Source organism: Penaeus monodon, chromosome 27, assembly GCF_015228065.2.
Source record: "Penaeus monodon isolate SGIC_2016 chromosome 27, NSTDA_Pmon_1, whole genome shotgun sequence".
Classification (NCBI taxonomy): domain Eukaryota; kingdom Metazoa; phylum Arthropoda; class Malacostraca; order Decapoda; family Penaeidae; genus Penaeus; species Penaeus monodon.
In genome coordinates this window covers 18,829,906-18,830,684 of record NC_051412.1, presented here as the reverse complement: position 1 = coordinate 18,830,684, position 779 = coordinate 18,829,906, and the positions used below count along the sequence as shown (strand labels likewise).

Here is a 779-nt window from a genome sequence, read left to right as displayed (position 1 = left end):
GGATACATTTTAACCAGATCATCCTAGGGTACCTGTTTGGTTTAAGGATAAATGGTTCTACTCTTAAGGTGTGGATATACTGATATATAAATGTGGATATACATGTGGATTATAAAAAAGAAAAAAAGGGAAAAGTGTGTGTATATAAAAGACCCCCTTGACAATAGCATGGACTTTCATGTGTTAGCATGCTTTTAAGCAGGTCAGTATTAAGCTTAGTAGACTAATATGATACTTATGAAATAATATGACTGGTTTGGTTTTCAGATATCAAATGTGGTGGAAGATATACAGAAATATCATGGTCGTTTTGGCCAGACGGAACACTGATGAAGCTAACAGCAGTTAGTTTGTGAAATGTTTCAATGAACAAAATTTCTTTTCCTTTTTAATACAGCTGAATTTTTCTTGCTCATATGGTTTATTTGCCTTGTAAATAATACCGACAGAGCACATGTGGCTTTAATCTTTAAAGCTTAGTCCATGCACTGAAAAATTCTCCTATAAAAATACAGTAAAAAGATTTCTTGTTTATTGGAATACAATTTTATATTCTAACTTTTAATTCTAAAAAGATGAATGTCCAATTATCAGATACTTGATTCTGCTACCAAAGGGAGGTGCAGCAGAGAAAGTAGTACACAGTTTCGAGAAAGCATGTTTATCGTGAGAAAAAAAATTACCATTTTGAGTTGGGAGTCTGCAGTTTACCCTTAAAAAGTGGCTGTTGACTTCACAGCATCACTCCTCTCCCTATAGATGTATTTTTTGAAACTGTG

The 779-nt window shown here is 33.4% G+C and overlaps 1 protein-coding gene across 1 annotated transcript in view; it reads left to right on the top strand.

Moving 5' to 3' along the window:
• The window catches only part of LOC119590653 (inner centromere protein A-like), a gene marked incomplete in the record, with an annotated part of 50,715 nt that overhangs the window by 28,964 nt on the left and 20,972 nt on the right, over window positions 1–779 (top strand).